This window comes from Antechinus flavipes, chromosome 4 (assembly GCF_016432865.1).
Source record: "Antechinus flavipes isolate AdamAnt ecotype Samford, QLD, Australia chromosome 4, AdamAnt_v2, whole genome shotgun sequence".
NCBI lineage: Eukaryota > Metazoa > Chordata > Mammalia > Dasyuromorphia > Dasyuridae > Antechinus > Antechinus flavipes.
Genome location: NC_067401.1, coordinates 149,810,619 through 149,824,340, shown reverse-complemented (window position 1 = coordinate 149,824,340; position 13,722 = coordinate 149,810,619). Strand labels below are relative to the sequence as shown.

The following is a 13,722-nucleotide window of genomic DNA, read 5'->3' as shown; positions in this document are numbered from 1 at the left end:
AGTTGGGAAATAATCCACTAGCATCCTCTAATCTGGCAGATTTGCTACGCTTTTATTTCTTTTTTTTTTTCCCCTGAGGCAATTGGGGTTAAGTGACTAGCCCAGGGTCACCCAGCTACAAAGTATTAAATGTCTGAGATCAGATTAGAACTCAGGTCCTCCTGACTTCAGGGCTAGTCTCTATCCACTGCACCATCCAGCTGCCCTACGCTGTTATTTCAATTAAAGATGTTTTATTCCTCAATTCACAACTTTGATTTATTTCAAGACTTGATAAATAGATAGATTTTATATATACACATACACACTCATATCCATACATATATGTATGATGAGGTTGGCACCAAATGATGAGGTTGGGATGACATTTCCTAGTTCAAAATACAAGGCAAATATGAAGAATTTACAATGGCATTTTCTTTGTCAAAAGGTACCTTTATTTAGAAGTTATGGACAAAAATGAAGAGGTAAAATAGATACCAGGAATGGTAAATGTGAAATAGATTCCAGAGAGCATACAGTTAGCAAGGAAAGGAGCTTTAACAATTAATAAGAGAAAAGGCAAGTTCCCTAGTGGAATTCATTACTAACCAGGAGAAAGGGAATATACACCATGAGTATGCCATTGATTAGCAGACTAAATCCTCCAAGGAGTTTAGCAGACTAATCCCAAAAGGGGTTAACAAGGGCAGAAGATTTACCATTGATTGATGGGCTAACTCCAAAAAGGATTCAGCAAAGATGGCATGGATCATGGAAAGATTTGTTGGAGAAATTTAGCCTAGGGAGTATGACATCATAACTTGGCTTTCTAATCGGAGTCAATAAGGTAGGATTTCCTAAGACCTCCACAAGACTGGGACTGTAAGGCTGACCTGAATCCTATCAGTCCCCTTCACTACTTGCCTCAGGGAGTATTATAATCTTAGCTTCAGGCTTTCTCTGCTAACGTCCATCTAGCTACCCAGGGCCACATCATACACATACATACATATGTGTATATCTGCATCCATATCTATATAGAAATGTAACAAAACATAAACTTTAAATGCTAGGGCGTTTAAAGAGCTCTACAATCTGAACCTAGCCTACCTTTCTATTTCTCTTTTTTTCTTATTTTTTTCTCTAGAAATTTCTTTTTATTTCTCTTTATGCATGGTTCAACCAAACCAGTCCCTAAACTTGGCATTCCATCTCTTGCCTCTTTGTATGGGTTGTCCCCCATGCTAAGAATGAACTCCTTCCTCACTTCTGCCCCTTAAAGTCCTTAATTTTTCTTCAAAACTAATCTCAGATGGCCCTCTTTGGGAAATTTGTTTTGATCCCCAAATCACTGTATTTTTTTAGCAAAGTCTCAGAGCATCTTCATGACCTACTTTTGCCGTCTCTCCTGCTGAGTATAGAAATATATTTCTGATCTTATAGCTTTTCTACCCTGTTCTCCTGGGTGACTTCAAACTCGGGTTGCTGATTCCTGAAGCTACTCTCCGGGAGAGTCGTTTCTTTCAGAGCTCAAATCCTGAATGGTTTTCCCTGTCCAGGAACTTACAGTCTCTGGGAATTCAGGTTATTAGCATTGCCTAACAACTCCCCTAAACTACTTATTAAACTCTACTTTCTATGCTCAGTGTTTGATTGCTCAGGTAGTATGGTTTATTTATAACTTTGAGAAATAAAGAGAGGAAACATTGCCTCCAGAGACCCCAAGGTCCCTAGTAATATTACCAAATTTTTATAAAAGATGACTCTGAAGATGACAGAAAAGAGTTTATATTGGAGAAGTAGTCATTAGTATTGATCCAAATAGGGCTCCCTTTTCTTTTGTAGTTAATATATATTTGTTCCTGAAAACTTATGCATGCTTTACCATGTATCAAACAATATATGAGCCCTTATTGTCAATGAAATCACTTTAAATATATATTTGAAAAGCAAAGAATTGCTCATCCTACCTTCCTTCTCCCTCAAATTGCCAATAAAGTGCTTTGCAGATTTGGTTGAGCTTTCTTAAAATTAATATATTGATCAGAAGAAGCTGATGTAAGTCTTTGGTCATTTATTCACTTAAATGTTTATTAGATCCTTATGTGGAATTAAGACTCTCTAGGTTTGTTTCTTTTTGTGATACTTCTTAGCAAGCTTGGAATTATTGAAAAGGACTTTGGGGAGATTAGGTATTGCTGACTAGAAGAAACTATGGGAAAGTATTTCTATGAGAAGCTTAGCTTACTATCTATAAGAAGAACTGTAGAAACCTTGTTGTAACTTGCTTGAGTAAATTCATTGTCATCAATTATCCATTAATGTTTATGTTTCTCTGAAAATTTCAAGACACCTCACCCTCTCCAGTGGTAAATTGTTCAGCTACACTTCATGTCTTTATTGTAAATCTTAACTAATCCTCCAACTGTAGGTTTTCAGTTATCTTTGTTACCTTTTATTATTCTTTCTTGATTTTATTTTCCCAAAGATAAAAAATCATTCCTTGTGTGGTTTGGTAGGGAGTTTCTTTATAGTCATAAAAACTCTCCATGTATTTGAAATGCCTCTTCCTTCAGGGTTGTAATAAAGAATAAGGAAAGCCTTTATTAAGCCCCTCAAGCAAGATATGTGGAATCAATTCTTGAACATCTATTGAATGTGACAAGAATGAGTGTTTTATCTGTAAGAGGTGGAGTACAATTCCACCTATTATAGTTAGTATTCCTTCAGAATAGAAAACTTGTGGGTATAAGAGAATGCTGTCATCCACATCTTTTGGATGCAAAATAACCTCAATTATAATAGAGCTATCTCCAAAAAGATGGGCATCCCAAGTGAAGCTGACCTTGCCTGACCTCAGCTTCCCTTTAAGGATCAAAGACTTATCTCACTTAGGTATAGGGGATTATATAATTTACGACACTTTACATAAGCTTTCCTAATTAATGGAAACTTGTGTTTGCCTAGGAGTATGATGCCCTTGATATGGTCCTCTTGTTTTTAATACTTCCAAAAGGAATTGGTGTCTACTCTTCCCTTTACACTTCAGCCCTCAGTTAAGAGGAGGTATTCCCTATTTCTCTTTTCTTTTCTTTTCTTTTTTTTTTTTTGCTGAGGCAATTGGGGTTAAGTGACTTGCCCAGGGTCATTCAACTAGAAAGTGTTAAGTGTCTGGGGCAGTCAAATTTGAACTCAGATCCTCTATCCACTCTGCCATCTAGTTGCCCTTATTCCCATTTCTTTAAAGGACCAAAGGGGGGGAAAAAAAACTTTTCCCCAGATTTTGACCTGTGTCATTATTAATTACACAATGATTATCAGCTGCCACATTTTCATTTTGCTTAGAAGAAAGCAATATTAATGATAGGATGGGTAGTAATATACATGACAGAATACTTCGCTTGGATCGGAAGGATTACAATGCCAGCCAGGAAAGCAGAATCAGCCTTTCTGCACTTCAACTTCTTCCCTTCCCCACTGGAAGGAAGGGAGAGAGAGAGTCTCTGTGAGCAGTTAGTGGAAGGCTGTTACCTTACCTAGCAAAGATCTTGTGAGTGGAGGGGAGGCGAAGGGAAAGGAATATGTTCAGGCTTGGTGCATATGTGTCCTTACCAAATAACACTCATTTGGGGGGCATTTCTCTTATGCCCAGAAATTTCAATCACTATTTTTCTACACATTACATTCAAGTTACAGAAAGAGTCATGTTAACTCAACATTTATTAAGCATCTACTGTGTGTCAGGCACTGTGCTAAAGTGTTCATGATCCAAAACAGTCCCCTCCTTCAAAGAGCTTATAATCTAATGAGGGTTACAACATGCAAACAAATGTGTACATACAAGATGTATATATAAGTAAAAAAAATAAAGTATATATAAAAATAAATTGGAGATAATGTCAGAGAGAAAGCACAGCCATTAATTATAATTGAGACAAACTTCTTACACAAGGTTGAATTTTAGTTGAAACTCAAAGTGAGTTAGAAGTCAGGGGACCAGCTGGTATACATCTAGAATAAGACCACTGATCAATCCTGTCTTCTGTTCTTCCTTCTTCATAGCCAAGTGACTGGATGGTCGCCTGTCCTTTGGACATGGCCAATGTAGGAAATTTTTTAATTTAATTATACATGTTTGGAATGGGAGTAGGAAGAGAGAACTGTTCTTTCTTAGTTAATCGAGGGGAGGAAAAAAAATTTAAACAAAAAAGTGATTTTCTGACCTTCTCTTCCTAGAAAGCTTTAAAGCCAAATTCAGAAGATATCAATGAACTGGTGAGCTCTGGACCAGAATCCATTCTTTGTTCTAGAGTCTGACCTCTCCATCACAATGCTTTCCAGGTTGGGATGCTAGGAGACCAGTACAATGATTATGGAAGATACTTAAAACCTTCCCCTTAATGATGTGGAACAGGAACTTTAATCTATCCATTCTGCCTCCACTGTCAGAACTTTAATCACCTATCTTGTTCTTATTGTCACACAAAAAGGTAAGTTAACTCCTAAGACTGTCTTGATTAGCATAACTAAGACAGAGTCAACTTTCTCATGCAGCTGTTCTCACCATATAGCTAGTCATATAGCTGACACTCAGGTTTGTTCTTGATTAAGTCCTTCCTTATCCCCTCCCTAACTCTATCCTAATTCCTTCCTAACTATCCCAGGAGTCCTCAAACTTTTTAAATAGGGGGCCAGTTCACTGTCCCTCAGACTGTTGGAGGTCTGGATTATAGTAAAAACAAAAACTTTGTTTTGTGGGCCTTTAAATAAAGAAACTTCATAGCCCTGGGTGAGGGAGATAAATGTCCTCAGCTGTAGCATCTGGCCCGCGGGCTGTAGTTTGAGGACCCTTAATCTAGACCAACCTTACTTCTCTCACTCTCTTCCCTCCAATTTTACCATTTTTACCCCAAGCACCTTGCTTAATCATTATTGATTTAACCTGTGACTGTTTCATGCAATAAAGGGTATCCTTTGTCACTGTGATAAATGTCTCCGGTGAATTCTTCACATTGTGAACTGCTCTCCCATCACTTGGTACCTGGATGTACTTGATACTTCTTCATTACATCTTTTTTTTTTTTTTTTTTGCTGTGGCAATTGGGGTTAAGTGACTTGTCCAGAGTCACACAGATGGGAAGGGTTAAGTGTCTGAGATCAGATTTGAACTCAGGTCCTCCTGACTTCAGGGCCAGTGCTCTATCCACTATGCCACCTAGCTGCCCCCTTCTTTATTACCATCAAAAATTGTTCTGCCTCGTCAAGGAGATAAGGTATATTTTATTTCATAGCTTTATAGAAATGTCTACATATGTGCATATATACGTATGTATGTGTTTACTTATGTATATGCACATAAGAATTCTAAGCAAAATGAGAGAGGAATCACTACTCTCTAGCAGTGGTGGTGAGGTGAGAAAAGAAGAGATCAAAAAAGACTTTATGAAGAATATTGTAAGCTTTCCTGCTGTATAATCACTCAGCATGGTTTTTAAATTGGTGGGGAGTCCCAGGGAGGTCTCACAAATACTGATGTATCACTGTTGTTTAGTCATTTTTTACTTGTATTAGATTCTATGTTACTCCATTTATGATTTTCCTGGCAAAGATACTGGAGTAGTTTGCCATTTCTTACTCTAGCTCATTTAACAGATAAAGAAAAAAGGTCACCAGGACTAAGTAACCTGTCCAAGATTACACAGCTAGCATCTGAAGTCAGATTTTAACTCAAGAAGATGAGTCTTCCTGACTCCAGTCCCAGCATTCTCTTCCCTGTATGACCTATCTACTCAATTTATCACTGTCTTCAATCTATTGACATACGAAATCAAAGAAGTAACTTCAAATGGCTAGAAATCAGTATAGACCCCAACAAAGCAATAAGCTAAAATCTACTTTTAGTTAATTAGAACCTAAGATAACAGCTAGTCCTGCATCTGGATTCAGCAGGAAATCTAAGATTTACCAAATGCTTTTCATTTCAGGTCTCATTTTCACTAGGTCCCCCTGAGTTATCCTAATTATGTGTGATACCATGTGGCATCCTGTAATGTCAGGAACAAGCTGCTCATAAATGATAACTACTTTTTGTAGTAAATGGAAGTATTCTGTGTGCTCTTGGAAGTCCAACTGCTTAGAGGGAGGAACTGATTGAGCTATCCTATGTAGTTAACATGAAACTAGATCAGATTCCTAGGTAGATGAAAGATGTATCCTCTCTAGTGAAGGAGATGAAAAATACCAGAGTACTCTGCTATACCCACTTCCCTTACAACCCCTCTGTTACCCACAAGTTAGGAAGATGGTACCTAATGGCTTATAGTGGATGAGAATTCAGTGGGTTTTTTTCCTCTCTTCTGTATGTGATATTAGTCAAGAGCAGTTTGCATTCAAGGAATCTAGTATAGCTTTTCCAAGACTACATGAACTAGTTCATATTGCCACATTCTGTTGGGCAGAAACCTAAAATTGCCTTCTCTTCTTGAGGGAATTGATATCCATCACTCTATGGTCAACAGACAGTTGACCAGGTTGGATGAAGCTAAGGTGGCTGAGGTCCTAGATTGGATAAACCACTACAATGACAGTGATCTATATCAAAACTTCTTAAACTATGGATCATGTATATGGTGTCATGTAACTGAATGTGGGGGTCACAAAACTGTGATTTATTATCAGTAAATGTTTGATTTGTATACATATATATATATATATATATGCCTAAAGTCAGGAGAAAATTTCTTAGGCAAAAGTAGTCACAAGTGGAAAAGATTTTAGAAGCCCTGGTCTATTTGAGGGGCTTCAACCCTAATAAAACACATGATTCAGCCAATTCAATCAAACTTTGGAGACAGGGAGTTATTGTGGATGGGAAGAACCCAGATGAATCCAAAGCCTGGAATAAGCTACTAATACTCAGTTTCACATAATCTTAAAAAAAAAAAAAAAAAAAAAAAAAAGCTCAGATGTTTACTGGATTCCTAAGGCTTTAGAGAACCCCCATCCCCCACATTGATATTCTAATGACCACCCCTCCATCCTTTACCAAGTCATCTTCAAATCTATTTTTTTTGAGTGGGGCCTAGAACAGTATATGGCTCTAAAACCTAAAGTGGACTGGGTCTATATCCCAAAGAGATAATAAAAAAGAGGAAAGGACTCACATATGCAAAAATGTTTGTAACAACCTTTTTGCAGTGGCAAGGAACTGGAAATTGAGTGGATGTCCATCAATTGGAGAATGGCTGAATAAGTTATAGTATATGAATGAAATGAAATGTTGTTCTATAAGAAATGACAAGCAGACCTATTTCAGAGAAGCCTAGAAAGACTTACATGAACTGATGCTGAGTGAAGTAAGCAGAACCAGGTGAACATTGTACATAGTAACAACAAGAATATGCGATAATTATGTGTTATGGACTTGGTTCTTCTCAACAATGTGGTGATTTAAGGCAATTACAATAGACTTGAAATGGAAACAGCCATTTGCATGCAGAGAGAGAACTATGGAAATTGTGGATTAAAGCATAGTATTTTCACTTTTTTGTTTGTGTATTTTTTTCTTTTTTGTGTTTTTTCCCCTCTTTTTCTGATTTTCTTGCATAACATGACAAATATAGAAATATGTTTAAAGGAATTACACATATTTAATTTATATTAGATTACTTGCTGTCTTGGAGAGGGAGGAGAAGAGGGAGGAAAAGAGTAAAATTTAGAACCCAAAGTTTTACAAAAATGAATATTGAAAACTCTCTTTACTTGTATTTGGGAAAATAAAATATTATTGAGAAAAAAAATGGGGGGAAAAGAGACCTAAAGTGGGTTGTCCAGCCATCTTTCTCTCTCTGGGCCCTTCTGATCATATGGAACCCAAATTTTTGAAGGTTTCTGTCCATTAAAAAAACCTGACTAGAGCCTTTGGCAGATACCTAGTAGAGTGGGTCAGAGTAAAATAATGTTAGACTACTGGAGTTGCAAATTCTCTAAATTAGTCACTTGTTACATTTTTTTTTTTTTGAGACAACCAGGGTTAAGTGACTTGCCTAAAGTCACACAGCTAATAAGTGTCTGAGACCATATTTGGATGCAGGTCCTCCAGGGCTAATGCTTTATCCACTATACCATCTAGCAGTCCCACTATATTACTTTTGAAAAGCTGTTACTGGATCTTCAGTAGCATTGAGCTACTGAAGGAATCAAACAGGATCATAAATTAACTTTCATTCAGCATGGCCACAAGATAACTTCTTTGATAAGATGTCACAGGAAATGTCTATAATTAATAGAAATGATAAATTAAAAATTACAACCTTCTAAATTTCATAGATATTAGTGTCCTTCATGAATAGGTTGCAACTCTTCCAAGGACTGAAACATTAAGGTCAAGTTTTGATAGCTTGTCCCTTCCACTAATCCCATAGGATCCTCCTATGAAGATTTGACTCCTGAGAAATACTGTTTTGCTTGATTTATAGATATCTTCACCTGCTATGAAAGAGGTATATGAAATTGAGGTCAATAGCCATTAATTTGGAAGCAGGGATTATCTAAATTGAGAGGGAAATGGGAGTGGTACCACAGCAAATATGAGAAAACTTTGAGGGATGTGTTGGATTCCTAGTCATTGGTCATGAGTCTGACCAAGTGATCTAAAACCTGGTTTGAGCAAGACTAAACAATCAGAGGCTCTCCCTTTTCAAGTCAGGATCATTGAAAAAATTTTACTAACCCTTCTACTACCCCAGTAGAGACACTATATTTCCTCTGTTGCATTGTATAGCCAGGTTGGAGCCAATATGAAAAGGGCAGAAGTTGGGAAGTAGGTCTGTTGCCAATCTGGACATGAAAGTTATGATGTCTTGTTTGTGCTGGGTAGGGTACCACTCAGGTAATAATAATAATAATAATGAATAGGTTTTTTTTTCTTTCAGCATTCCTCTTTCCCCATCACCAGAATATATTTGTTCTTCAGTTTTCTTAACTGTCAAAACTGAAACTAATCTTGTGTACTCACATTTAGAGACGGGAGTGAGGGAAAGCAGTTTGCAACTAAAATCAGAACAAAAACCTATTTTGGGAGGAGTGTTTTTCTTAACTTATAAGCTTTATCTGAATTTGGTAGTTATCTGGTTACACAATGCAATGCTTCTGTATTTCCTCAGTTAATTTCTCTCACATCCAACCTTAATTTCTCTCACATCCACCTTTTGTTGGCGTCCATGGCTCAGGGAAGATGGTAGGAAAGTAGTTTGGATGGGGCAACTGTAGTCCCATTGGGTTTTGCTTTGGAGCAAATTAGATCATAATTTTTTTATGGATCTAAGAAATTTAGTTCAATTCATTTCAATTTAAGGATTTATTAAGTACTTTGTACGCTCATGCTGCAATAGATAGAGTTCCAGATATGGAACCAGGAACACTCCTCTTTGTGAGTTCAAATCTGGCCTTAACCACATACTAACTGATTAACTTTGTTAGATTTTGCTCTTCTCAGCAATACAATGATTTAAAACAATTCTTTTTTTGGGGGGGGGGACGGGAATAGAACTGATTTGGTTCATCTCATTGTTGAAGAGAGCCACATCCATCAGAATTGATCATCATATAGTATTGTTGTTGAAGTATATAATGATCTCCTGGTCCTCCTCATTTCCCTTAGCATCAGTTCATGTAAATCTCTCCAGACCTCTCTGAAATCATCCTGCTGGTCATTTCTTACAGAACAATAATGTTCCATAATATTCATATACCACAACTTATTCAGCCATTCTCCAATTAAGGGGCATCCATTCAGTTTCCAGTTTCTAGCCACTACAAACAGGGCTGCCACAAACATTTTGGCACATACAGGTCCCTTTCCCTTCTTTGATATCTCTTTGGGATATAAGCCCAGTAGTAACACTGCTGGATCAAAAGGTATGCACAGATTGATATCTTTTTGAGCATAGTTCCAAATTGTTCTCCAGAATGGTTGCATGCATTCACAATTCCACCAACAATGTATTAGTGTCCCTGTTTTCCCACATCCCCTCCAACATTCCACATTATTTTTCCCTGTCATCCTAGCCAATCTGACAGTGTGTAGTACTATCTCAGAGTTGTCTTAATTTGCATTTCTCTGATTAACAATGATTCAGAGCATTTTTCATATGGCTAAAAATAGTTGAATCACTTTTGATTAGAAAAATGTAGAATTATTTTAATTCTGAGGTGCCATCTCATACCTATCAAGTTGGCTAATATGAGAAAACAGGAAAATTATGCATATTGAATAGTATGTAGGAAAAGTGGGACACTAATGCACTATTGGTGGAGCTATGAATGGTTCCAACCATTCTGAACCATTGGAACTATGCCCAAAGGGCAACCAAACTGTACATACCCTTTGATCTAGTAATATCACTACTAAGTCTGTAATAGAAATCCCCCAAAAGGGGAAGGACCTTCATATACAAAAATATTTATAGCAACTCTTTTTGTAGTGGCAAAAAAAAAAAATTGAAAATTTAGGAGATTCCCATCAATTGGGGGATGGCTAAACAAGTTGTGGTACATAAATATAATGAAATACCATTAAAATTCAATGTAAAACAATGTAAATGTATGAAGATTTGCATGAACTGAAGCAAACACTGTACACAGTAACTTGTGTTGTGTGATGATTAGCCATGAATTACTTAGCACTTTTTAGCAATATAGTGATCCAAGATTCAAAGGACTCATTGAAGAAAATGCTATCCATATCCAAATAAAGAACCAATGATCTCTAAATACAAATCAAAGAGCATTATATTTTCACTTTTTTCAGTTTTTTTTCACAACTGTGACTAATATGGAAATATATTTTATATGGTTTCATATATATAAAACATAGCAAATTTCTTATTTTAGAGAGAAAGGGAAGAAGGGAGGGAGAAAAAATTGGACTTCAAAATTTTGTAAAAGTAAATGCTTAAAATTTTTACATATAATTGAAAAAATAAAATACTATTTAAAAAGATGAAACACTTTCCTCACAGCAACTTTGTAAGACAGGTAATGATAATAGATGACATTTATATAGCACTTAAAGTTTTTATAAAATACTTACAACAATTACAACAATCCTGCAGATGAAAAAACTAAATCTGAGAGAAATTCAATCATTGCATATAGAATTAGAGTTAATAAGTGTCAGAGCTGGCATTCAATTCCAGGTTTCTCTTGAATGCAAGTTCAGTCCTATTCTCTAATATACCACACAGCTTCTACAGGGAGGAGTTAAATGTCAAAGATTTGACCAAAGGACTGGTCTCAGAGTACTCAGACTCTTTCCACTGCTGAAAATAATTTACTCTACATTGTATTTTAGGGGATTTGATATGTTATTATTGTTTTTCAATTGTGTCCAATTCTTTGTGACCTGATTTGGTTGTTTTCTTGGCAATAATAGCAGAGTGGTTTGCCATTTCTTCTCCAATTCATTTTACAGATCTGGAAACTGAGAGAGTTTAGTGACTTGCTCAGAATCTTACAACTAGTAAGTTTCTGGGGCCAAATCTAAACTCATGGATTCTTGACAATCTATCCAGTACTCTACCTAGCTGCCCTGGATGCACTAGAAGTTATATATTAATTAATCAATCAGTTACTTAGAATATTTTTGACCATGGATTTTCCTTTTCCAGCTCAGAATCTCAAATTAAAAGTGAAGAGTAGGGTTCATAGAGCTTTCCAAAGGACTTCTAGAGAATTTTAAGCTATTACCTCAAAATTACAAAGCAAGATTGCTGGCAATAAAGTTTCAATTCAGGAACAAAGTATTTATCCAATAGGAAAGAAAAAAGTGTCAGAAATGTATTTGTGGTGTTGAATCACGAGATCAGTAACATTTAACCTCAAGGACTCCAAGATGAGAGAAAAGCATTAGAAATTGGGGCAATCCAAACAATTGCAAAATTATTAGAACTGGAGATCTTTTAATCAGTCAGCGAGCCAGCCAATAAGTATTTATTAAGTGCTTATCATGTGCCAGCAACATGCTAAAGCTAATCATACAACAAAAAGGCCAGAAAAAATTTTGTTCCTTCCCTCAAGGAGTTTACATTCTAAATGAAGACATATAAATGATTCAGTATAATCAAGATAAATATTCTATTGCTAGAATAGCCTAGTTCAACCTTGTCATTTCAGTTATAGAATGGATACTTTTTCATTCTCCTAGGTGGCAAAGTGGATAGAGCAGTGAGCCCAAAATCGGAAAGACTTATCTTTCAGTTCATTTTGAGCCTCAAGTATTGAGTGACCCTGGACAAGTCACTTAATCCTGTTTGCCTCAGTTTCCTCATCTATATAAAGTGAGAGGGAGAAGGAAATGACAAACTACTCCAGTATCTTTTCCAAGAAAACTCCTAATGGGGTCATGAAGAATCAGACATGACTGAAAAATAACTAAACAACAAAAAAATGTGCCCAAGCCCTGTGCTAAGTGCTTCTTATTTTTGTCCAGGAAACATGTTTTCTCCATTCCTATCTTCCTTTAATCAAATATCTTACTCCATTTCCCCACCCCAAGTCCTAATCTTCAAAGTCAACTTCAAAGATCTTTTACTCTTTTCCTGATCTGTGATCCTATAGGATTCTCTCATAAGCTGCTTTGGACTGCTCCTTACATTTATTTTTTTAATATATGTATTTAATATTTTTCCCCAGTTACATTTCAAACATTTTTTTTTTAACTTTTGAGTTCCACATTCTTTCCCTTATGCTCCTTAGATTTACACCCACTTACCCAACTAGACTTTAAATTCCTTGAACAAAGCAGCCCATCATATCTATGGATATCTCATAGAACTCAGAACTGAAAGACACTTAGAACTCATTTAGTCTTAACTATTTCATATAGATGAGGAACCTGAGGCTTCAAGGAACTGAAGTACCAGAACAAAATTTTTAACCTAAATCCTATGCTTCTAAGTTTAACATCTTCACATTGTGAATAACCCCTCAGTGAGAAATAATATGAATCATTTGCCACATTGGAAATCAGAAGGAATTGGTTCTGATACTTGGTAATGGTCTGACCTTGGATAAATCCAATAACCTGCCTCAATATTCTTGTTTGTAAAATGGGTATAATGATATTCATATTGCTTACTTTGAAAGATTCAAATGACTTGATGCAGGTGAACTGCTTTGCAAACTTTAAAGTCTTATGAAAATACTAGATCCTCAACAAATATTTGAGAGAAAGTGCATCACCGGGATAAGGCACTAGATTGGGAAGTTTCAATTCCCGCTGCAGGCACTGCTTCTCTAATTTTGGGCAAATTACCTCATTTCTACTTCTGTAAAATGAGGAGTGGATTCAAAAATGGATTCAAAAGTCTCCTCGAGCTCTAAATCTGTAGTCTTGCTTGCAAATCTCTGTTAACCAAAGATGCTATTCCAGGAGCTCTGTTTGAAGCAGAAATGCCCACTCCCCAACAGTCTACTCCTTTCAACATTCTCCTCCAACCCCCACTTTGAGGATTGTTTTTGTTTTATTTTTCTTGATGACCTCCAGGGCTAAGCAGTATTTGGCACAGAGTAGGGGCTTGATAAATGCATACTTGTTGACCGGATGACTACGTGTCAACCCAGCCTCCCCACCGAGCAACTTGGGGGGGCGTCACGTGGCCTCTAGGACTCCTCTTTCTTTCTGCTGGCCCCCGGCCAGGGTTGCTAGGCAACGTGTAAACTTTGCAACTTGCAACCGTT

The 13,722-nt window shown here is 36.6% G+C and overlaps 1 protein-coding gene across 1 annotated transcript in view; it reads left to right on the top strand.

Annotated features, from left to right (window-relative positions):
- The first annotated feature begins 4,382 nt into the window (after positions 1–4,382).
- DNAI2 (dynein axonemal intermediate chain 2) overlaps positions 4,383–13,722 on the top strand; it is a 72,405-nt gene continuing 63,065 nt past the window's right edge. The window contains exon 1 of the mRNA XM_051995175.1: positions 4,383–4,472. The gene's annotated coding sequence lies outside the window, so the exon portion shown is untranslated. The remainder of the gene's footprint in view (positions 4,473–13,722) is intronic.